The sequence below is a fragment of the Mus caroli genome, unplaced genomic scaffold, assembly GCF_978045245.1.
Source record: "Mus caroli unplaced genomic scaffold, Mus_caroli_1 scaffold_18, whole genome shotgun sequence".
Classification (NCBI taxonomy): Eukaryota; Metazoa; Chordata; class Mammalia; order Rodentia; family Muridae; genus Mus; species Mus caroli.
In genome coordinates, this window is record NW_028227273.1 from 24,915,601 (window position 1) to 24,939,946 (window position 24,346).

At 37.9% G+C, this 24,346-nt stretch overlaps 1 protein-coding gene across 5 annotated transcripts in view; it reads right to left on the reverse strand.

Annotated features, from left to right (window-relative positions):
- The window catches only part of Dlgap1 (DLG associated protein 1), an 874,571-nt gene that overhangs the window by 756,231 nt on the left and 93,994 nt on the right, over positions 1 to 24,346 (reverse strand). For all 5 annotated transcript variants that reach the window (XM_029471242.2, XM_021186024.2, XM_085833091.1 and 2 more), the window contains exon 2: positions 11,199 to 11,373. The gene's annotated coding sequence lies outside the window, so the exon portion shown is untranslated. The remainder of the gene's footprint in view (positions 1 to 11,198; positions 11,374 to 24,346) is intronic.

Here is a 24,346-nt window from a genome sequence, read left to right on the forward strand (position 1 = left end):
TTTAAGTCCTCAAAACCCAAATACTCTGAAAGTTTTGGTGCAGAATGTACTTTGAAAGAAGAAATTAGCAATTGAAATGGTATGGTGTTTAAGATATGTAAATGCCCTTGGGCTTTTGAATTAAAATTCTATCAGTATCATATCATATGCAGGTCTTTAAAGTATGCATATGCCATGAATCACTTGATGGTATTTTTGTGATTCAGAACTGTAACTATTGGTTGGTTTCTACCTCCACTTAGAGCATAAACTGATGTATCAAGAGATAAGCTTTTCTTTCTATGATGTGCAAACCCCTTCAGCTTCTTTATTCCTTTCTCTAACTCCTCCCTTGGGGACCCCATGCTCGGTCCAATGGTTGGCTGAGAGTATCCACCCCTGTATTTGTCAGGCTCTGGCAGAGCCTCTCAAGAGACAGCTATATCAGGATTCTGTCAGCAAGCACTTGTTGGCATCTACAATAGTATCTGGCTTTGGTGACTGCATATGGGATGGAGCCCCAGGTGGAGCAATCTCTGGATGCCCTTTCCTTCAACCAACTAGACCCCCCCCACACCCAGAGCTCCCAGGGACTATGCCACCAACCAAGCAGTACAAATGAAGGGACCCATGGCTCCAATCACACATGTAGCTGAAGATGGCCTTGTCAGGCATCAATGGGAGGAGAGGCCCTTGGTCCTGTGAAGGCTGGATGGATGCCCCAGTGTGGGGGAATTCAAGGGTGGGGAGGTGGGTGTGGGGAGGTGGGTAGGGGAGCACCTTCATAGAAGCAGGAAGAGGGGGATGGGATAGGGGCTTTCCTGGGGGGAGGTACCTGGAAAGGGGATAACCTTTGAAATGTAAATAAAGAAAATATCCAATAAAAAATTTAAAAGAAAAGAGATAAGTTTTTAATATATTCCATAAAAGCCACCAATGTAAACCAGGCCAACATGCCTACCTCCGGGATGTACATCCTAGTAAGTTGATGAGCAGGGTTGGCAACGTCCCATTTCCTCCCTTCCTTGTTAGGTACTTTAACCACATATTTGCATTAAAAGCAGTTCCTGTGTTTTTCAAAAACATATTGTTTTCCTTACTGCTTATCGAACTACATACAAACGACTCATTCAAGGGAAACCGATATTTTTCAGGAATCCACTACAGTCCACAGGGCCTCAATTCTGGCGATGTATTATCAACTTGATGGGCCCTAGAATCACCTAGAAAATAAAACCATCTCAGCACATCTGTGAGCGACTTTCTGAATTTGGTAAGTTGCAATGGGGTGACTCATTCTACACGTGGGCGGGACTATTACATGAGTTGGAACATCTGTGGTACTTCCTGAAGATGAAGTGTGAGCAGCCTCCACTGTGCCTTTCCAACACAATGGGATGCACCCTCAACATACAAGCTAATGAGTTCATCTTCCCTCAAACTCCTTTTGTCAAGTGTTTTCTGTATTTTCATGGAAATAAGAAAGCAATTTATGTATGATCAATTTAAAAAGTTTATAGAAATTATACTTTTGGGGCCATTGAGCTGTAAAAGGTAGGCTTGAGTGTAGAAAGACACAGATAAGACAGATACACAGACAGAATAAAAGAGATACAGAGACGTTTAGGGAAAGAGAGTACAGCTATCCAAATGGCTGGTAAATTCCTATAAAATATGTTATGAAAGATTCTTCAATTCTCACACCAAAGGGCCTATGTTAATCCTAACAAAATCATCTTACAACACTAAATATTCTTTTGCACAGCAGCTGGGTCAATGGATAATTTAAAACTTAATGTCAGCTCTCCTTTGTTTTAGGTTGCATATTACTATCAAGAGTTGATCTGGAGAAAGCAGTTTAAAAGAACAATTGTAGTTAAACAATTGTAGTGATTTCTTTTTCCTTTTTAAATCTCAGGTCATAAATGCCTTAAGCATCTATGAAGCATGCAACTATCATGGAATGCAGAAAGACAGAGATTTGTAACTTGATATTTGGGAAACTGTGAGGCTAACAGTTACTTACATCTGTAAACTTTCATCTACTATAGCTAATAGAATTTAAAACCATTGCAAAAACAGTTATAAGCATGCATTTCCTAAGATAATTTCTTAGCTCTACTCCTCTTCAAGAATTATACATTCTAAGCAATCTTTGTATTATTAGATGCTAAATGTCAATCATGACTAATAAGAAAAACTACCACCCCGTTCAATCAAAGATGAAATAATTATATGTATAAGCTGATAGTCCCCCTAAAACATTATTAGGAGAACTCAGAATGGTTGTTAATTGTCTGTTTCCTTTGACCAGGCTCTCTCCCCCTGTTTTCCACTTGGGATGAAAATCTATCTTAATGTTGTACCTTGCATCATTCTTTCTATCTTGTCTTCTACCAGAGTTCACACTTCATTTACAACCTCAAACTTTCTCTTTGTTTTTTTTTTTTAGATTTTTTATAATTATGTGTGTTTGAAACACCAATGCAATTTTAAAATAGTCAAAAACTACAAAATAGAACGTTCATTCATCATTCTATTGAATTCAAGATAAAGAACAGTCACCAGAAAAAAAATAAATCAATTTCCTGACTGTCTTTAGCATGAGAGGTGAATCTTGAAGGTCTCAATGACTCTCCATTACATTAGTGTAACTATCACAGGATTATCTAGATTTGAAATGTAAAAATATTGTCTATTCCTATTCATTGTAACAGTGGCTTGTTAAATGGCCCTTTCCATGCGCATCAATTATGTTTATCCATCCATCATTCACAGTCCTTTATATCGCTCACCTATTATTCCTAAGGACTGCGGATAGTAATGAGTAAGCATAGCAACATAGCAGATCATAGCAGCATGTCTCTGGAAATTCACAAGGAAAGTACAAATGGCTGTTTATATCGTTTGAAATGATGACATAGGTCAGAGTTGAATGAATAAAGAGTTAGATAACCTTAGATCAGGGAGAGCAGTATTTCTTAATATAAGGTAAGAGAATAACTTCATAGATTATTAGGCAAATGTATTATTTCCTACTACAGTCACCTGCACAACAGTTTCCAGTCCACGAAATCACTGATTGAGATATTTATTAGATATAAACAGCCTCAAGTTGAAAGCAGGACTTCAAAGATGTCTTACCTGCTTGTGTATTTGAAATTTTTTCTAACCATAACTCACTACACAAGCTCAACAGTGTATATACAGCCCCGAGTGCCCAATTATTAAAGACAGCCCTCATTTAACATGCTACAGACCAATGGTGAGGTGGGTTATTCTGAACTCTCACTGCTTTGGGGTGAGAGAAGGCTGGAGAAAGGGGTGGTCTGCGGTGCTGTTTACAGAACGAAGTAGGCTTATGGGGCTCTAATATAATGAATGGGTAATCTCTTGCTGAACAAGAGATCCTGGGAAGTATGAGAGGGTCCCAGGCGTACGGAAGTAGAAGCTGAGTTGTGTTGCTGGAGACCTATCTTGGCAGCACCTCCTCCTGCATTTCTCCTTCTCTGTTTCTACTCTATTCCACCACCCTCTGAGCCATAATGGATGGTAGAACTGTGAGCCATACAAATATTTCTCATGTAAGTTCCTTTTCTCTAGTATTTGTTCACAGTGACTCAAAACACTGACTAATACAGATTGCTTTTATAATCCCATGAGATTAGGCTCAGACAAGACTCGGGTTAGGCACCCATAAATCACCAGCTCCTTCATCAGCCTAAATAATTCAGGGACACACTTTCATTTATATCTATACGTTTCCTGCTGGCAATATAATAATATGGTTCAGGCATTAAAACTGGAAGCTCATCAATTCTATATACCTTTCACTTTTGCTTTTTGTTATAGAAAACATTTTTTTTTTATGCCATTCTACCAGGTAGCAGGAGGCAAAGCAGAGCTGGGGGAAACTGGAGGCCAATGGTTATTGCCAGATTCCCTGTTGTCCAGGAATGGGAAATAAGGCTCTGTTCTCACTGTTTTCAGATATTGATCCCTGTCTGCCAATTACCCTGATGAGGCTAGGCGCATGGAGACCTTAGGGGCCAAGGTAAAAAAGCTTCTTCTGGAAGAAAATGTGCTTTCTCCATATGCCCTTGGGACATCTAAAAATCAATATGAGGAACAACCTTTAAAGACTGAAATGCCATCAGGACATCTCTACCCTGTGGGCTGTGGAGGAAACAATAGCTCCAGTAAAAGGTTTCCCACAGAGATGCTCTGTGTGGTAGGGGGCAGTGTGGCAAAATACCTTGCCTTGGTGATATCTACAGCAGCCAGGTGATCTTGTCTCTGTCTGGTATTGTCTGTCAAGTATACTGATTAGCAATCCCTGGACTGGGTCAGAGTCTAAGACAGAGCATGCTTCTCTATATTTAAATATCTCCTATTATAATAAATTTACTACCATATACTTATATTTCATTAAATATATTTATTATCAGATCTACTAAAATCACAGGCTGATTCTTTGTTTAAAATTATTGTTTAAATTTCCATTGACAAAAGCCAGACATAGTGGTGCACATCTGTAATTATAGCACATGGGAAGTAGAAGCAGTTGGATCTCTGAGTTCAAAGTCAGTCTGGCGTGCATAGTGAATCTGAGGCCAGCCAAGTCTTCATGGATACCAAAAATTTCACAGATAGCAATGCTATGGATTTCTAAACCTTCAACACTCAGCCAAACAACATGGATTTAATATTTAATATTAATATGTTGAGAGTCAAAGCTAAACATGTACTCTGATTATGTAAGATCTACTGTGAGGCCAACCATGTAAAACTAGACAGAAGAGACATGTAATTTCCATTCAGAATAAACTACTATGTATAATGTAGTGTCCACACGAGATGGTTTTCATTGGAATTCTATAAAGGACTGAATAGAACTCTGTATTTATACCTTTAACATGAATTTAACAAGAGTCCCCATGTAGCACTGTCAATAGCAACATACACGGACTATTTTTATATAGCCAACATAAAAAATATGTTGTCAAACTAAATTGTTTTATCCAATGATGCATTAGAAAGATATGAAAAAGAAAACTACTCTAATATTCAATCATGCCTAGAAAGTGAATCCACTGGGGTTAGGAGAGGCTTAGTGTTAGAGGTTTTGCCCTCCATGTGAGAAGAACTGGGTCTGGACATGGCCAGGGACACATGCACACACAGACATTGACCTAGTAAATGGCTTTTGGTAGTCATTTTCACAATATTAATTCTACTAACCCATGAGCATGGAATGCCTTTCTATTTCCAAGTGTCTTTCCCTGTCTCTTTCTTCAGAGATTGAAAGTTTTCATTGTCAAGGCCATATTTTCCTTGGTTAGATTTATTTCTAGATATTGTGAATGAAAATATGTTTATGATCTCCTCTGTATGATTGTTGTGGGTTTAAAAGAAAAGCCATTGACTTCTGCACAAGCATAATGGTTATCCTGTCATATAGCTGAATTTATTTATCATTTCTAGATGATTTTCTGGTAGAGCTTTTGATATCTCTAATGTATAGTATCATGTTATCTGGAAACAGGGATAGACTTCTTATTTCCCTGGTTGTCTTCCATTGATACCCATACCCTGCTTTTGTTTTATCACGTCATCTAGTGCTTCAAGAACAGTATTGAAAAGGAGTGACAGTGGCCAGTCCTATGTCATTCTTGAATTCAGTGGGATTCACTCAAGTTCCTTTTTATTCACTCAGGTTGCTATTGGCTGTGTAATTTTCATATATATATATATATATATATATATATATATATATATCTTATTAATTTTAGGTATGCTCCTTCTAGCCTTACAGTCTCTAGTTCAGTTTATCCTAAAGACTTGTTGAATTTTATTAAAGACTTTTTTCTACATCTATTGAGATGGTCATATAAATCTTTACTTAAGTCCATTCATATGTATTATTACATTCATTGACTTTGTATGTTGACCCATGTCTGAAATTTAGGGATAAAATAAACTTGGTCATGGTGGGTAGTCATGTATTTAAAATCATTATTGAAATGTATTAACTGTGCTCATCATGTGGTAGAGTTTTGGTGGTGTTTTTGTGTTCTCAGTGTACTTTGTGATTTAATAATTAAGGCTTTGTATTTCTTCCCACTGTCTCTTGGATATGTCCATTTATCTCTTTAGCATGAAATATTACTTGTATTTGCTTTAGGATGAATAGTAGATAGATAGATAGATAGATAGACAGACAGACAGACAGACAGACAGATAGGATTTTTATATGGCAGAACGTTTTCCCCTTTCAATTATGGCACATAATTTTGCTAGATATATCTATCAGTCTAGATTGACTGCCATGAGTTTTTAGAACTTGTAATGCATTGTTCTAGTTTCTGTGGCTTTCAAAGCTTCCATTAAGAAATCAGCTGTCATTCCAGTGTGTTTTCCTTTATTTGTGACTTGCTTTTTTTCCCCTCTTGCAGCTTTCACTATATGTTCTTTGTTATGCATAATGAGTGTTGTAATTATGGTATCCTGTGGAAATTTTCTGTTCTGCTTTTTCCTATTGGTGTTTGTGCACGTCTTATGTTTATAAGTCTTTCCTTAGTTTGAGGAAATTTTCTTTTCTGATCTTGTTGAAGAGCTGATCTATGCCCTTGACTTGGGTATCTTCTCCCTCATTTTTATCTATGATTTGAAGGTTTGGTTTTATATAGTGTCCCATACTCCTATGTGTCCCTTTCTTGTATTTAAAAACCTCATGATTTTTGCTAAGTTGTTCTAGATATTCTACCTTAGAGTGCTAATATTCTGTCTTCTGCATCAGCCATTCTACTTGGCCATTACATTTTTAATTCCATTTTCATTTCAGCTTGAGTCCTCTTCTGTGTGCCCTTTTTCAAGGCATGAATTGTCTTTGTCATTTCCATCGGCCTTATGTTTTCCTGGGAATCACCTGGGCATATATTTTCTTTATATTCTTTCTTCTTAATTTCAATGAGCTACTTTTTGTGTCTTCTTTCAATTTCTTAAAATTTTTTGATGAAGTTTATGGTTAAAAAAATCAAAAAACCCAAAAACATGTCCTGGAGTTCATATAGGTAAATATTACTGGTAGAATTTGGAGGGAAGATATTGGCTTGATCTATCAAGTTGTCTGTATGTCTGCAATGGGATCTGGGCATATGGACTTCTCTTTTTACTTCTATATCTGATTTAAACAGAGCTGGTTAGGGCAGAAGAGAAGATGAGCAGGGGAGTTGAGTCTAGAGGTTTGCATGGCTGTCGGTGAATGGAGTCAGAGGGACAGCAGGGAATGAGCTGCTATGCAGGATGCGAGTCTGTATCTACGCCTAGAGAGTTGGAGTGGACAGTTGGGTAGAGAGACCTTGGGTGTGACATATGAGTGGCCTGTGGGTTGGAGGACAGGCATGGCAGGTACTGGCAGAAGCCTTGAGTTTGGCTGTCGTGCAGTCAGGGGAGGTCAGATTAAGCAGTGGGAACTGAATGTGGGAAACAACTCCGATCTGGTAGATTAAGGAATGTGCCTGGGTGGGAGGGTCATGAAACATATCATGTCAGAAAGGATGTGCAGGATCTCATGGAGTGGAGAGGTTGGATCACATTTAGCACCTTAATAAGAAAATTGGATTATCAGTGGGCATAACAGAAGTCAGTATCAATACTGAATAAAAATGGATGCAGTGAAAGGCATAATAATTTAACCATCTAAAACTTACATTAACCAATGATCTGAAACGTTTTTCTTCCTCTAGAGAAGCAAAACAGTAGTTGAGTTTTTGTTTGTAGAAGACAGAGTAGGATGTCTTGAAAGTCATTCCAGTGGTGTAAGAGTCTCTCTTGCATCTCTTCTCCCGTCTTACTCTGCCTACTCCAGTCTTCTCCAGAAACAATATTTTGCTCATGGTGTTTGAGAAACTGATTATTAACATATTCCTGTCAGATATAAAACTCAAGAAAGGTTTCCCTTGGACCTCGGAAGGGAGGAAATTCTTGTCTCAGGATCTTTCATAGATCATTGAAATGAAAAGCACGCTACGATGCTTAAGGTGCGAAAATTTGGTGTTGATCAAAGTTAGATGTTTGCATACTTACTCCTCCTCATCTCTCTGTCTTTCCATCTCTGTGCCTGTCTCTCTTCCCATTTCTTGATGGTATGACTTTGAGAAAGTTGCTTTATTCATCATGTTAAAAAAAAAAATCCTCAAACTGAACTCATCTCAAATCATCTCCTGAATTAAATTACTGAACATGAATTTTCTTCTTCAGTCTACGGAATTAAAATGGACCCACAAGTCATATCTCTGAATATAGCTGGTGCTGAGTCCCTAATTTTGGCAATGAGTGTTTTTAGGATGTTGATGGTGGTATCCCCTAATTCTTGGTATTTCCAGAATCTTTTAATTAAATTAGTCATCTATATTTTAGGAACATAAAAGAGTAGATTTAGTAATATAGATAAAATATACTCTATAAAATTTTACATTTTAAACATTTGTAAATAAATATTTTAATATATCTAAAACTAATGAGATTATTTTTTCATTGAAAATAGTTATACTGTGCAGCTGATTTCATGCATCCTTATTGCCTACACTGAAAGAGTTTATGATCTACTTGGTTCTATATGATTTGATGAAATAATTTAACTCATTGCTCTTGTCACAAATAATCTGGCATAGGCCCAGATCACATAAACAAGTGAGTTAACACTACTGAAGATTACTATATTTAATATTTAGCCACAAATGTCAAGATACATCTTTGGAGATATAGTATATCATTCCTACCACCACTTGTTCCTGTAACTAATTTACTTAAAATTGTACTGGAAACAAATATAAAACATCAAATGGAAGGAAAAAATATCTAAAATGTGATTTTATTGTTTCCCCAAATTCCTTTACTCAGTTTTGTATGATGTATGAAATGTGGACTGAAGGTTCTTAGCTTCCTAGAACACATCTGTGGTGGCAAATCCTAAACAACAGGAGAGCTGGCATTAAAGTTAGAATACCCAGCCAGATTCCGGTCTTCAAGACCATGCAGACAGAATAGAGGGCCACACCAAAGGATTAGAGGAAGGATTGCACAAGGTGGTGGAACTCTGCTTACTGACTGTTTAGCATATGAGTTGGAAGACTGAGTCAGTGTCTCAATGTTCTGAATACGGATAGAATCAGAAAAATCTACCATTAAGAAACAAAGTGTAAGGTGACTTTAAAAAAATCAATGTTTTATAACTAACCCTGGAAGTGATAACATTTGGAAGTAATTTTCCATACAGATGATTAAGTAGCACCACAAGATGAGTTGTTTTTTTTTTTTTTTTCTTGCTTAAGCTGAACATATCTAGCATTAGGGGATTTAAATGATGGTGAAGCATCATGTTTCAAAAGCTAAATTTCAAATGTTTCAAAAACCAGTATGGGACATTATGCTTTTGGTTTCACAGATTAAAGGCTTGCAACAACTGTTAGACCACAAACACCTGCAGTGGGAGAGTAGCCTAAGCTACATGAGACCTACACTTCAGTAAAACCAAGTAGAGTAACCACATGAGCAATCACGGCAGAGGGGGCTGATCAGGCACTAAGGAAGGACACTTATAACAATGAGGATAGTTAATAGTCACTGTGCCTAACCTGAATGCCTTAATTCGGTGCCATGCCCTCTGCCTTGTAACATTTACTATTCGTGGGGTTTGGGATAAACAACCTACTGTTCTTGTTTCAAAGACAAGGGGACTTAGAAAAGTTCGATACTCTGCTCAGTAAATCAAGATGTGAACAGTGACAGGAAGGGTGATAAAAACTTAAGCTTTAATAGACTTTAGGCATATTTTCAGCATATTTAAGAGTTCCCAATCAGTAATACTCTAGAGAACTCTAGTAATGTGTTCCAACTGCTATTGGAAGTTAAACATATGTATCATAGTAGAGTTTCAGGACGAGAAACATAGGTCTTCATAGAAGAAAGTAAGAACAAGATTAATTAGCCTAAAACATTATTTTAAATATTTGTACATTGACTTTATAAAATAATGCCTATCTATTGAACATTATTATCAGACCTACTATTAGACTCTATTTATATATTAGTTTATTTAATTTTCAAAACTTCCCAGAAGTCATGCCCAGAAGGTAGCAGGGTCCACATTGGAACTAGAATCCTTGATCTGTTTCAGGAAACTTTATTCTCAGTCAGCATGTTGTAAACCGTGGCATTTAAATACCTTCAACCTCCCAGGTCCCGTTTTCCAGGCCTTTATTACTAGTAAACATTGGGGAAATGATTCCTTGCTGTCACCCATAAAATATATGAAGAATTGCCAGACACTGTAAATTAATGTGAACCTCAGGAGATTGTGCCCTATCTACAAAGTCAGTTGTTTTCTGATTTATGTCTCACAGGCACTGACATAGGTCTGGAGTAACAGAGAGAAGAGGTGAAGAATAACTAGTATGTTTGAGAGGAGAATCCTTTGGATGGCCTCCATGTCCTAACCTCTGGCTACCCATTGGCTTCATGTCATGAGCCATCACTTGTTTTCACCCCTTGGCTTCTGGTCTCAGAAAGCCACTGTGTGCCTAGAAGATGCAGCGCTATCTTTATTCACGTTCATCTTCTCCCTCAGGAGTCCCTACAGTAAAGATTCCTGCTTCTACCATCTGGTTGCAACTCTGTCTCTTCCCAGCCTCAATTCTCTGACAGTAAACCTTGATCAGAATATCTGGTAGTTTTACATATCATGACAAAATATATCAAACCTAAAGAAAGAAATTTGGGAATGAATTATAGATACTAGCAAAACGGGGAGGGAAACCCAGGTAGGGAAGAATTTGCATATAAGTAATTATAATACACACATTTTCATCACAGCCAATTTTAGAGAAATTGCTTTCCCATTTTACAGCCATTGACTTTACAGAGGTAAAAATCAGCACAGACTATAGCAATTAGAGGTTTCATAAATTGTACCACATTTTTACAAGGAAGAATGCTTGTTAGGAAATTCTACTTACAGTGAATGTTAACTCTGTCTACTTTATGTGTGTACTAAAACGCCTTCAAATAAATGAGTGTTTGCTACAGAGTACCAATAAAGATATCATCCAATGCATTGGTGTTTTTTAAAAAGAAATGTGTCTTTCAAATCAATAAAAAAGTAGAAAAAATTCAGAGCAGATGATGACATTAAATACAAAGGTATGTTCAGTTCTTACCAGTCCGGGTGAGACTAATGTAGTCCCTTCTAGAAGACCTTCATTAATCTGGTTTTATATCTGGGCAAGCTGGATGTGTGCTGGTCTTTTGAAGAAAGTGTCCCAGGGAAAGGTTTGAGGGAAAGGTTTGAGTAGCAGTCACTAGAAGTGACCCAATTGTATCACCCACAGTTTTCTGAAACAGAGAAGGTGGTTAAGAAAAAATAAGAATGGGAGTCTGTTCACAGAGCGCCAAAGCTGTTCTTTCCACATGGCATGCTCTCATTTAACCACACAGCAGTTATAGCTTGTCATTTTTTGAACATCTTGAAATTTCTAATTTTTCCATTATTTCTTTTACTTTTGAGATTATAACATAATATCATTTGTCTTCTGTCTCCTCACTCCAACGCCTCCCATATACTCCTCCTTGCTCTCTCTCAAGTTCATGGCCTCTTTTTTCATGAGTTGTTATTACATGCATATATGTCTTTATGCATATGTTCTGGATATAACCTGTTCAGTTTATGTCCTGTCTATAGAGATCAAAATGGAGAGTTGTAGAGCCCAGCTCTAAAGGATACATCTGCAAGACAACTCCTGGAGCCGATCTTTTAGCAAGTAGGCTAGGGTAGTCAACAATGTTCTTTGTTTTATGTGTTAACTATAAATAACATATCAATAATTCTAACATTCCCAATAGATGCATTATGCCTAAGATAATAGTGAATGATTATTATAGTTGCTTATTTACATAATTAACCTACATTCAATTTATACATTAGATAAAGTGATAGATTAAAATTTACTATTATAATAGAGTCATTGTAACATTATACTGTGATAAAACTTCCAGTATCACTTCACTTGAGTTGGGCCATGATTATGTAAATGAAATCTTACTTGTGTCACAAACACTGTGAAACTAGTTACTCCATGGTTTCTAAGTAGCCAAAAGTGGGTGTCACACAGGACATTTTTTACATGGCCAAAGGCATAATTCATTCCATCCAGGATGGATCAAGACAGCATGACATCTCACCATGCTATTCAGAACAGAGAAAATTTAAACTTATGAAATATTAATTTCTGGAATTTTCTATTCAATATGTTAGCCATTGACCAGCCATGCATAACTAAAACTGAATAAAAAGTACAAGTATCAAGAAGAGGGCACTACTCTGTATTTTGAATAAAATGAAGGGTGGGATCTTTGAGTCCCATATGGTCAGGGTTCCTGCCACTTTATGACAGTCAAGCCAAGTAGTTGACCTCTATGGGAGAACTGTGCATGTTCTGTGCAGACACCTGTGAAACAAAATAAAGTTGCCCCAAGTTAAGCACTTTGTAGTGTTCAATGGAAACTTGCTGTGCTTGTCTATCTCAAAATCTCTCTCCTTCTCTTCCTTCTTCTTTCCTTTCCATTTCGCCTCTTGTTGCTTAAAAGCTATGAAGTAGGAGGGTATTTACTGAGTATACAGTACAACGCCTTTGGTTGGTGTTTGTTAGAAATCATCTCACTATTCATAGAGACATTTTAATTTCTGTTTTACAAACAAAGAAACTAAGACTCAGCACATTCCGAATGTGCCAGTCAGATGGCAAGAAATCAGTGGATCTGAAGCTTCATGTCTGCCTGGCTTCTGCCCTGGTTCATTGGTTTATTTCTTCAACCCCTCTGTTTTTACTTTAATTATTTTTACTTTTACTTTTTTGGTTTGGTTTGGTTTAGTTTAGTTTAGTTTAGAGACAGGATTTGGCTAAGTAACACTTGCTAATCATGAACATGTCATTGTCCAGTCCCCATCTCCAGAGATGACATGACAGACATGTTTCACAATGCCTTGCTATGCCTCCCCACTTGAGGAAAATAAACTCATTTTTAAAATGAGTTATTTCCATGAAAAAAAATTTACTTGATCTAAACATTGAATTTTTTTGTGGATGAATTGAATACTTTACATAGGTGAAAGAAATGATGAAAATAACAAACTATATTTCCAGCTAAAGAAAAAATGGGGGGGAGGGAATAACAAAAGTAAATCAGAAAAAGAGAACTCAAATATCAATACCCTGGTTGTTTAAAAAGGAACTTTAGCAAAATAAGCAAAACAAAAACTGTCCAGAAAAATGAAGATGTCAGACATTAAAAAATAATGAGAAATTACATAGGAACTAACTATTGAAAAAAAATGAAATGAAGTTATGAGAAACCACTCTATAGGCATCTATGTACACCTTATGAAATGAAGATAAAATAGATGATTTTCAAGAGACATGCAGACACACTGAATTGGGAAGGAAGAGGAAGAGACCTCTGTACCCATGGGTGACATGAACCAGAACAAGGTAAACAGAAAACATCAAATATTAAAACAACCAATATGATAGCATATAGAACTCAGAAATTCAGAACCTTTATGTGCCTTCTATTACAAATAAGCAGTCACACTTAGAGAAAGAATGGAGTCAAAGTAAGTAACATTTAGGGACATTATTATGTCACATATGCCAAGTCTAATGACAAGATCTTTACACACATACCATACTCTCAATAAAGACTTATTTGTCCTGGTGGAATAAGACTGTGAACGTTCCTTATGATTCATTGGAGTCCCGTGAAATCGATTAGGTGTATTTATGACAAAGAATTGAAGTTTCTCAGTCTGAACAAATCAGCTATAAAAAGAGATCAAATACTTGGGTATAAGATATGCCACTGTCAAAGTGCTCTATAAAAACACTTTACAGCATAGGCCAAGAATCCTGGAATAAATGGAGAACCCTTTACAGTGTGGGCATAGGCAAAGACCTCTGAAGTGAGTACCACTAGTCCAAAAAATTAATAACAAGAATTTACTGAATGGGATTGTATGGGAAGCCACCAGGAGAGTGGAGAGACAACCTATAGAATATGAGAAATTCTGTGGCCACCAGATATTTGATAGTGGATCAATCTTTAATATATTGAATAATAAATAATATATATCCCCCCAAACTGAAGTACCCATCCCCCAAACACCCAACCAACAAATGGGTAAATCAACAGTTCAAAAAAGTATTACATATGAACATATGTGTATTAAAATAAATGCTCAACACATTTCACCACCAGCAAAATTCAAGGTACACTGACACTGTACCTTATCTGTAAGAATGGCTATTATGAGAAAAACAAAAAATAAATAAATATTGGAAAGTATATGAGAAAAGGAAGCTTTATGCATTGTTGTAGAATTGTAGGTTAAAATACCTTTTTTAAAAATCAAAACTAAAATAAAAATAAAAGCATTCAAAAGTTACTGTATGATCTGTCTACTCCACTATTGGGTATATAATTATAGAAACCCAAGTCACCATTCCTCAGATATACATGCATGCCAATCCACCACTGTTGGTAACCCCGACATTACAGAATCAGCTCCAATGTCTATCACTGAATGAAACTTTGGGTTCTATCTTTCTCCCTCCCTCTGTCCCTCTGTCCCTCATTCCCTATGCCCTTCCATCTCTCTGTCTCTCCCTCCCTCCTTTCCTTTCTTTCTAACAGAGTTTTGTTTAGCCATAGAGAAGAAGAAATGACATCATTTGGAGACAAATAAAAAGATCTGGTTATCATTAAATTAATCAAGCAAACCACACTCAGAGTGACAACTAAACATGTGTAAGTCAATAACAAGATGCCTGAAAATAGAAAGTTAATATTTGGGGAGAGATAGGCCAAGATCAGGTGTAGCGAGAGCTGACAAGAGAGGAGCTACCCGAGGGATGGAGGTGAGCAAGGAAACAGCATCTGTGAAAATGCCAAATACCACATCACTTTGTACAGTAAACATAGCCTAGTGATATTCTAAAAGCTGGTGCACGTAATGAAAGGGAACTGTTTAGAAAGCATTCTGTGGTGCCATTAGTAAGACACTAACGTGCATCTTCACATGAGCATGGTGACCTGCAGAGTCGTGTGCTTCTTGGCGCATGTCTACGGTTACACATTTTCTCTCCAGTCAGTGGCTGCAGTGCAGTGAGCACATTGGTTTTCAGTGATCTCACCTCAGGCAAAAGAATGGAGGATCTCAGAGGGAACAGTTGATTTGGGGTATGTAATGGGGATGAACAAGAGGAGGGAAACAAGCAAGATAAGACTGCAAAGACTGTGGTGCTGAGAGTGAGCCAGAGCTCAGAGGTCCATAGCATATCATCATATCACAGGAACAAGGGAACGAACCTAACTGTGGCCCAGTCCAGAGCAGTGTGCGCAGAATAAAATAAATACCCAAAGTCTGTTTTATAGATAAGTCACCGACTGAATGTGTGAGGATGAACTAACTCATTCTCTGTGTAGAATTCACGTGGAAAAGCACAGAAAGAATAATGTGAAAGAAAATAACATTCCCATAAACATTATCAATTGTTTTGAAAGCAGAGATAATTTCTGGGTGTTAAAAGAAGTAAGGGGAAATAAATGAGTAAATAGGATATTAGATAGTTCCAGGTGACCTTCCCACAAGATACTTAGTAGCCAAGAGAGAAGGAAAAATGTAAATTGGCAGTGAAAAAGAAATGACACTCTCCACATCAACCAGGTGAGTAACTTTCATCTCCCTGGGCCTCCAGAGCCACCTGAGACCACACCCCGTAGCTTCCATGATAGTCAGACAAAGGACAAACAACTCGAATTTAGCCAGAAAGGAAAACTTTGCGCAGCAATTGAGGGATATTCTTCAAAGCAAATAGCTGGCACTCTTACAACATCAAGGTTAAGAAAGAAAAGGTCTCAGGGAATTCACTAAGTCACAGAAGGGGGGAGCCATGAGAATAATTGAAAAACCCAAGACAGCCAAGAAATATAACAAGTATATCATGATGGCAACATTTGAAGCAGTCTATAAGTAACATCAATATTCATGATTTTATAATTATATCATAGTTACGTAAGGGGTTGACATTTGGTGAAGGTACAAAGTTTGAAGGAATTGTGTCCTTTCAAAAGTTGTTTTCCAGATTTGAAGCGTAAACGCAATCACACTGCTCTTGCATAATTATAAAATGGCAGCATTTACTGATGATGATGTCTTCTCCAGTCACCAACCAGTGAGTTTGAATGAACTGAACTAAATGGAATTGAGTTTCTTAAATGATACCCACTCTTAACTTTTTCTGCAGAGGCCTTCTTTTCTACATATCATACACATTCCCTTGGGGACTTCGTAGTCTACTGAGAAAAATAATTGAATCTGTCACAGACAAACAAATACGAGTTTCAGTCATGCAGATAACAATTTCAACCAACAGAGTGTAAGATGCTCCGGGTTCTTGTGATTCTCTATCCTACCAAGAGGGCCTCTAAGGCAGTATCTTAACATGGACAGATGTCAACATACGCATTCTTTAATTTTGAAAGGTAATACCACATCGAAGGTAAGAGAGAAACAACAAAACATTGATAATTTTCATATAAATTAATATAATATTGAATTTGATTATGTAAACCTGTTCCAGCTGGCTAAAATGTTGATTTATTTAGAATCCCTTTTCAGCACACTGCCAGGGAAATGAGTTACTACTGTGCACACACAGAGTCATTTATAGGTATTAGAACATGATGAAGATACCAAAGTGCTACTATTTGAAAAACCACATTTCCCTCAACCTTTAACAGCCTTTGGTGGCACATATATATTTGTGACCATGACACTGCAGAGAACTCTATCCTGAACTATATTCTGCCCATACAATACATTAAGTTCTTCAATTCCATTGACTCTGACTGCTGTCATCATAAATTCTTCAGATTATAGATTTGATCTGATTATCACATCTTTAAAATGCAGGCATGCCATTCTTTTATTAGTTGATACTCTTTGGAAGACATTGGAATGAACATAGGCCATTTAGTAGAAATACTGATGATTGAAATCACAGCCTTTACACACACCAGAGGCAGCACACTCAACAAAAGTGCTTTATTATTCTTGGCATTTAGAAAAAAAAAATCAGAGGTTGTTTTGCAAGCAGTCTGTGAAGCAGAGAGTTGAAGGGGTGTGTCGGGGCTCATCCTGGGAAGAAAGTGTCAACTTCTCAGCTTTCACCAGTTCAGCCTTTATGATTCTCTGGTGGTGATGTAATCACCAGTGAGAACTATTAGCAAGAATTACATAAACCTCTCTGCACCAATTGTCAGCTTGTATATTATAGATTAAGAACTGCCACAGGCTTCTAGTGGTTGGCAATGCGAGCTGTGGAAAATGTCACAGGGCCTTGCTAGCACACTAGCTGTGCTCTGTGAAGCAGAAAATTAAGCCTGGCATATTTGGGGGAGGAGTCTTCTAGTCTGTAAGAGTTTATAAAAATAGCCATATGGATAGAACCCAGGGTCACATTTGTAATTTTTAAATAGTCCTGCAATAAATAATTTTGTTAGACATTCTAAAATCTTAGCTTATTCTGTCTTAAAGCCTAGTTAATGTTTAGTGGCAAGAATTCATTTCTTCCTCTAATTGAGAGGATATAAAGAGCACAATAAAGTATTTTTAAATCATGGCACATCAAAATATGCTGAATAATCAGCACCAACAACTACAATCTGCCTTCGATGTTGCATCTACGTTCATTCTTTGTGAATAAGGATTAAGTCTGAACAGATAATCATTTGTCAAAGTATTAGTAGCTTCATGAAAAAAAAATTAGCTTCATTACATAAAGGCAATGCTACAAATGGAGTCATTAATCTAACCAATAGTGGGCTGAAGTTTATTGTTTAGTTTATGTGTTTTGTTTGAATCATTATTAGCTTTAAAAAGAATACTCTTTCTGTGGTAATACATTTGCTAAGGCATGTTTGAAACATCTAAGTGCAACATACAGTTTTATCACAGGGGTCACACCTTAGCTGTGAATATGGAATAAAACTTTGGTACTAGAATGTTTGACAGAAGGGGACCATTCATGAAATAATGCCATACTGCTGTTGGAAGGGGGCAGTTCTGATGCCAAGGTCCTGTTCCCTAATTGGTTCTTGATCTGTTAATAAAGAAAGCTAGGGACTATCTGCTGGTGGATGGTACAGGTGGGACTCCTGGGTCTCAGGAGGAAAAGGCAGACACAAGGAAGGAGAGGGTTTTTCTGCCATGCTTTGGAGGGAGAAGAAGACAGCAGTCATGTGAGGTCTCCGACGGAGCCTATGGTCACTGCTGCAGGCAGGTGGTCAGGGATGTTAGTAAGGGGCTAGGTGGGACTAGCCACTTTAGTTTAGGATAGGTGGGAGGAGCAGAGATAAAAATGTTATTAAGGGCATACTTTTCCAGGCAGGTATTGGGCAAACTGTGTGTGTGTGTGTGTGTGTGTGTGTGTGTGTGTCTTTTGTCCAAGGATTCAAGGGGAGACAGGTGGGGGCTGGTAGTACGGTCACCTCCCAGAGCAAAGGCAGAAGAGCATAAAACTACACACAACAGTTGTTCCTAGAAAAGTTTGCACAACTTTGGGGACAGCATCAAGCTATTTTTTTTTTGACTTAGTGATTTCATCAAAATAAGGTTGTGTATCCCTATCTCATCCTGTTTCTTTCTTCCTCCCCTCTTGCTGTTGTTTTGTGAACCTTACAGTCAAGAGTGTAATGAAGTGTCTAGAGTCTGTCATGGTAGGCCAGGAGTTAGGCAATAAGGGAGAAAGCAGATTCTCAAAAGATGCACTCAGAACATTCACAAGGTAACAATTCAGTATGCCCCTTCAGCTGCTGGTCACTGCTACATTGTAAACGAAGAGGGACAGGTTAGGGCTTGCCAATCTTCCGTCAAAGATGAGCCAATAGCAGGACTTCAAACTGGCTGCAAAACCAGAGAAAACTGCTGGCATCAACTTGATGCTTTCCAGGTCTAAAGCTAGTGAAAGATAAAGGACGAATCAGCAGTGAGAGAAACTCTCCTTGCTCCTTTCTCATTCAAAGCTAATACATATTAAAAAGTAAAGATGTGTTAACCTATAAAGTCACTTACCTCTTGAACACCAATGAGCTTTTGGCCACACAGAATACACTAACTACAAAGTTTAAATGTATGGTAATAGACTGTAATGGATCATTTTCCTCATTTTATCTAACTTAGCCCAAACAGGTAGAGAACAGTTGTCAATCCAGAGGCTGACATTATTCTGGGCAGAACACTTTTTTCTTCTTTTTTCCTCTTTTCGTTTCTCTTTCTTTTTCTTTTTTTATGTCCAACTCAGTAAAAGGCTCAATGGACAAAGCCTTGAAGTGACTGATATTTCTTCTTCTGCAGATTTTCCTTTGTTCTTTCTTACAAGGCACAGTACCCCTACCCTGAACTCCTTAAGCTTTCGGCTGTTTTCCTTTCGGTTCTTTGTCTAGGAAGATGCTCAAGGAAAGGTATTTCTAACATAGGTTAAGACCTTAACCCGAGGATAGAGATGATTTCCAGGTTTCTGGGTAACAATTCTGTCTACAATATGGATGGATCCATTTTATTATTCATGCAAAGAATTCCTGATGTCAGAGAAAACTCACATGCCCCCTGTCCCCTATCATCTTACCTCCTCATGCTTCTGCAAACTCAACAAATTCTCCACACCATGGCCTGACTGACTCCCTGAAGTCCTATTGATCAAGCTCATAGCATTTGCTTAGTACTGGCTCTGTGAATGTCAGCGCTTATTTTTTTTTTTTTTCTTCAGAGATGAACATTCTATCCTCCTCGTTTGTTTTACCAAGTAGCCTTCATTATACAATGGTTTTTCCTCTTATCCATGGAACCATTCCTAATATCTTGCCTCTTCCATTTACATTAAGAAAAACTATTATACCATTATCCCCAAAGCCATTACCCATAGTTCTGCCTTCAATGTTCCCCGAGGTGTTAACACATACACTCTCAACCATCTTTTCATAGAAAAGACTTGAATTATATTCCTTTCTGAGTTGCTGCTTTTTTGCAAGGATTTTTCTGTTTATGACCTTCCATACTCTTATGCATGCAGGTGAAAATTCCTCGGGGTTCAGCTCACTTCTGAGATCCCTAACACTGGAAATTACCTCATGGAGATATGGCAAGCATGAATCAGGTTATTGGTATTTCTCATGTTCTAAGTTTTCTTAACAGAGTTGCACTTCAGAAGTGCATAGTCACACCCATCACTTCTGCTTTAACTGGTCTGCCATAAATCAGGAGCTGACAGAGTTGAAGGTGTATGTCACCAACCACAGAATATACAGCTACTCAAGGTGTGACTATGTATTTCTGAAACACAATTCTATTCCTGGTGCTCTTTCAAGATTTCCACATCTTTAGAATATATCATATCTCATATAAATATATGCATAAATATATACTATATGTGCATAAATATATACAGTCGCCATGACCCTGTGGGAAAAAGAATTGTATCATTTCTTTTTACATTGATTTGTACAGATATATATATTTCCCCTGTGGTTCCAAACAGTTTATTCTGTCCTAAATTTTGTTGTTCAGCTCAATGTACTTAATATTATTAGCCAGTATCAACATTTGGGCACTTTGAGATCAGATATTCTCCATCTCTTTGACAAATAAATGAATAATCAATCAATCACAAAGACACGATTTTTGTTTTGTTTTTTGTTTTTCGAGACATGGTTTTTTTGTTTGTTTGTTTTTTTGTTTTGTTTTGTTTTGTTTTGTTTTGTTTTGTTTTGTTTTGTTTTGTGTAGTCCTGGCTGTCCTGGAACTCACTCTGTAGGCCAGGCTGGCCCTCAAACTCAGAAATCCACCTGTCTGCCTCCCAAGTGGAATTTTTTTAAATAGTTTTTATTAGGTATTTTCCTCAATTACATTCCCAATGCTCTTCTGAAAGTCCCCCATACCCTCTCCCCCACCCCCCTACCCACCCACTCCCACTTTTTGGCCTTGGCGTTCCCCTGTACTGGGGCATATAAAGTTTGCGTGTCCAATGGGCCTCTCTTTCCAGTGATGGCTGATTAGGCCATCTTTTGATACATATGCAGCTAGAGTCAAGAGCTCAGGGGTACTGGTTAGTTCATAATGTTGTTCCACCTATAGGGCTGCAGATCCCTTTAGCTCCTTGGATACTTTCTCTAGCTCCTCCATTGGGGGCCCTGTGATCCATCCAATAGCTGACAGTGAGCATCCACTTATGTGTTTGCTAGGCCCTGGCATAGTCTCACAAGAGACAACAAGGCATGTGCAACCACCACCCGGCAAAGACCCAAATTTTAACTGCTTGGTTGCTGCTAACCAGTATATACTGCACCCTAGAGGCTGAAGAAAGTAGTACCTAGTTAGTTAGCAGATGTGTATTTCTGGGGTGAATGAGACATTCCTCTAAGGCAGCTCTATCAGAGGTAGCCATTGGCTATTATTAGTACAGGCGACACAGATAGGGATCTGTGGCAAACACAAGATATTTGCCCCTTTTACTAGCCTGGAATTTGACACTATTGGATGTTCAAACTTACAAAATGCCACGTAACTGAAGTAGCTATTGTGGCAAGCAGTATTATACAATTATCACCAAAATTCTGAACAACTTTTTTAACTATCTAAAAATTTATCTGGATAAACACTATTTTTTAAGTTAAAAAATGATATTTCTCCTGACACGCACATCAGAATGGCTGAAATGACAAAAAAATTAGTTAACATAAAAGTGGAGATCCTGGGGCACTCACACATTGCTTGTAACAACATATTGTACAGCTACTTTGGGAAAAGTCATGGTGGTACCTTATAAAATGAAAGATGCAGTTAACATATACTCCAGAAATTGTGCTATTGGGCATTTGTCCCAGAAAATTTATGTTTCCACCAAAACCCATCTCCAGAGGTTTGTAGCAGTTCTCTATAGAGGCGCAGACCTGGAAATTGCTCTGAAGTCTTTCATCAAGTCTCTTTGTATACCTTGATACAGTAATAGCTTAGATGTTTACCAAGGACATTATGGTGAGCCCAGTGGCCAGATCTCAAAGATAACACAGTATACAACTCTGTATAGGAGTATTTCATGATGGAAAAGTCTAGATCTTGATTGAGCATATAGTCATACAAATAGATGGGTTGTAGTCACACAAATCTATTTAGATGTGTGACTACACAGAACACACATAAACAAGCATCTTCATCTGGGAATTATCGCAACCCCTATGGGTTTGGGGTCTGACATTTTATTATAGAAATGCAAGTTGTTACCTTCGGGAAAACTGGATTGAGATACACAGGCTCTCCATACACACTGTATATTAATGAATATATTTGGACTTTCCTATGAAGCCATACTTTCAAAGAAAAGGGCCAGAAAATTGAAGTATCTTTCCCTGATTCCCTAAGCATATCTACTCCTAGGAGATGCTTTCCATCCATTCCATTCCAGCAGTCTCCAAATTTCTGTCTGCTGCCTCTCAATCAGTTGGGGGACTTTGCCTCAAGTCTGCAGCAATCACTGCTCTCATCCATCCACCAATCTTAATGTGGCTGGCCTTGTCAAGATCACAATGACATCCATATTTTTTCATTAATTATTCACTTTACATCCCAATAACCAACCTCCTCCCTCCTCCTTCCTCTCCTCCCAGCCCCACCCTCACAAATCCCCCCTCCCACTACCCTCTCCCATTCTCTCAGAGTAGGGAAAGACCCCTTAGGTACCAAACTGCCCTGGGACATCAGGTCACAGTGCATCCTCTCCCACTGAGACCCAGCCAGGCAGTACAGCTATGGAAAGGGGGTCAACACAAGAAGGCCTACAGAATTAACTGGCCTGAGTCCACAGGGTCACACAGAGACTGAATCATCAACTAAAGAGCATGCCTCAGCCCCTAACACATTTGTAGAAGATGTGCAGCTTAGTGTTCATGGGGGTTCCCTAAGAGTTGGAGAGGGAACTGTCCCTGACTCTGTTGCCTGGTATGCATATTTCTAAGTCCCAGATCCAGCTGCTAGCCCCATTTAACAGAAGGAATCACACACCTGATAGCCCCACATTTGACAAAAGGGATCCAATACCTGTTGGGCCCACACTTGACAGACCACACATGTGTTGGTCCCACACTTGACAGAAGGGATCACACACTTGTTGGTGGGGTCTCTTTTCACTTGATGGACAACTGTGGGCATTATAAAATTCCATTATGAAGTTCTTCTCTGTCTCATTTTAAGGTTCTTCTTAATTAGACCAAGTTAATTATTTCCCTAGAGATACATATTATGCAGCCAAACTTCCAAACATAGGTCTCTAGTCAAATAGGCTCTTTTTTAATTTTAGAATTTACTTAATATTTTTCCAACTATGTTATATGATGAACATCATGATAAGCAGTAACAGCAGCTGGGCATAGAAAAAAACTTATTTTATTTTACACTTCTAAGTAGCAAGCCAGGCTGCCTATTCCCTAGTTCACTCTCTGCCTCATGCTCTCTAGAAGTCTGATACAACCCAGGATGACCTGCATAGAGGTGATAGGACCCATAGTGCACTGGGCCTTCCCACAACCATCAACCATCAAGATAATCCTTCAGAGATGCGGCTGCATGGCAGTCTGATATTAGAAACACCTCAATCAATACTCCCTCCTCATGTAACGCTGGGCTCTATCAAGAAGAAAACTGACACTCACTAGTATAAACAGTCTTTATGTAATTAATTAACTTATATCTTTGACTTAATATGCCCCAAACTAAAATCCTGACAAACCACAAAACATGCCTTTCTAATGATTTTTTATGTCAATATTAAAATAACATCTTTGTATTTCTAATAAAACAAGTCAAAATATCAGCATGATTTTCTCTTATCACATTCAGACCTCCAAAAATAATCCCGTTGGGTCCTTCAAAAATAATCCTGAATTTAAGAATATCCTACTGCTTTGATTTTCATAATCCTCTTTGTCCATTTGTATTTTCAGACTGAAATTTTGAAACAGATTAAGTTCTCTCCCCTGTCCTCACTGCTGTCGGGAAGATCAGCACTCAATGTCCCTTGAAAGTGACAAGTCACAGAGCGATGTGACACATTTCATCCCTAATAGACCTTGTCCTCTTGGTCTTTTGTTATTTTTATGACCTATCTCCTTAGGACTAACCCTGTTTGCTCTACTCTGATCTCCCTGCTCTTTCAAGAACATGCATGAGACCTCTATGCTTCTCGTCTTCTAACATGAAAAG